This window comes from Rhagoletis zephyria, unplaced genomic scaffold, assembly GCF_001687245.7.
Source record: "Rhagoletis zephyria isolate East Lansing unplaced genomic scaffold, Rhagoletis_zephyria_1.1 Rzeph_scaffold_03109, whole genome shotgun sequence".
NCBI lineage: Eukaryota > Metazoa > Arthropoda > Insecta > Diptera > Tephritidae > Rhagoletis > Rhagoletis zephyria.
Window position 1 is genome coordinate 286 of NW_016160193.1, and position 2,327 is coordinate 2,612.

Below are 2,327 nucleotides of genomic sequence, written 5' to 3' on the forward strand. Positions count from 1 at the left end.
ATATAAAAAATATTGCGACGATTTGATAACCTCCTCTTTTTTTTGAAGTCGTTTAAAAATAACAAACAAAAAAATTAAACTTTAAAAACTTTGCAAATATTTACCGAAAATCATTTCTGCTCCCCACTGTAGGTTCAATCTGCCATTTGGAAATATTTTGACAATAACGATATTGGGGTAGCAAATTTGAAATGAAATATATTAGAAATATATATCGCTAAGCTAATTACATACATATGCTTAAGTGATTTTCGCCTAAATAATAATAGTCGATATGAAAAGTTATCTTAGCTTGTATATTTAACTAGAGGCTTTGCAAGTTCCCTGCAGCAATTCAGACTCACCCTAGGTTAGCCCTCAGATAGTGCCTATTGCTACCAACACTAGTCCCTCATAATTCCCCTGCCAATGGTTTCAACTGCCATTTTTAGCATTGGCGTGTCATTGGAAAAGGACCGGTCCAATCAACACTGACCGTAAGATAGTCCTGCACTAAATAGTCCAATTTTGGAAATTTTTTTCGTTGGAGTAAGATTGCGTTCTGCACTTCGCAGATGCTTTTTCACAATTCGGAAACAAAAAAAAAATTTTGTATGTAGGTTTCCATTTACCCAAGGTAGGTTGGTATTGAAATGGGCGAAATCGGACTGTAACCATATAACGGTAATTTTCAGAAATATAAAACTGCGATATTTTAGTAACTACTGGAATTATTCACTCAAAATTGATATTTACAATAATTTAAGACGAAAAATAAGAATATTCTAAATTTGTCGGAAAATGGGCGTAGCCACGCCCACTTATGGTTACATGTGTATATCTTGGTAACCGCTGTACCAATTTCTTCCAATACTTGCCACAGTTTTGGCCTTCGCACAACATACCAAATGGCCGAAAATTTTTAAAATCGGACAATAACCACGTCCACTTCCCATATAACGGTAATTTTCAAGAAATAAAAACTGCGATATTTTAGTAACTACTGGAGATTATTCACTCAAAATTATATTTACAATAATCTTTGGACGAAAAATAAGAATATTCTAAATTTTTCGGAAAATGGGCGTAGCCACGCCCACTTATGTTACATGTATATATTTGGTAACCGCTGCACCAATTTCTTCCAAACTTGCGCACAGTTTTGGCCTTCGCACACATACCACATACGGCGAAAATTTTGTAAAATCGACAATAACCACGCCGTCTTCCCATATAACGGTAATTTTCAGAAATAATAAAACTGCGATATTTTAGTAACTACTGGAGATTATTCACTCAAAATTGATATTTACAATAATTTTAAGACGAAAAATAAGAATATTCTAAATTTGCGGAAAATGGGCGTAGCCACGCCCACTTATGGTTACATGTGTATATCTTGGTAACCGCTTTACCAATTTCTTCCAATCTTGGCACTGTTGTTGGCCTTCGCACAACATACCACATGGCCGAAAATTTTTAAAATCCGACAATAACCACGCCCACATCCCTTATAACGGTAATTTAGGGAAATACAAAATCTTCAATAAATNTATATCTTGGTAACCGCTGCACCAATTTCTTCCAAACTTGGCACAGTTGTTGGCCTTCGCACAACATACCACATGGCCGAAAATTTTTAAAATCCGACAATAACCACGCCCACATCCCTTATAACGGTAATTTAGGGAAATACAAAATCTTCAATAAATCAGTAAATATTAAAGATAATTTATTCAAAATTGATGCTTGCAACAATTCTTAACCAAGGACTACGTTTGCATATGTATCTCGGTAACCGTTCTACCAATTTGTACCAAACTCGGTATGGTTATTGTGCTTGCCACATAAAAGCAAAACGTTGAAAATTATTGAAAGCGGACTAAAATTGAGGCCGCTTTTCATATAACGGTAAATTTCAGAACTGCTTGAAACTATCAAATTTCGAAATCTAAGGACTCTAATTTACTCAAAATTGATACGCCCCGGCTTATCATGTAGCTTTCGGAAAGGTGAAAATACGTGCGCCGGGTATTTAATGTTCGGCTCCGCTTAGACTTTCTTACTTGTTCTTTTTCATTTGCTACGACTTTGCTGTGGTTGTGAGGATTTTAAAAGCCAACAGCATCCAGTAGTTACTAAAATATCCAGTAGTTACTAAAATATCGCAGTTTTCGTATTTCTGAAAATTACCGTTATATGGGAAGTGGGCGTGGTTACTGCCCGATTTCGCCCATTTTCAATACCAACCTACCTTACATTAACAGAAACCTACATACCAAATTTCGTTGAGATATCTCAATTTTTGCTCGAGTTATCGTGTACACGGACGGACGGACAGACGGACA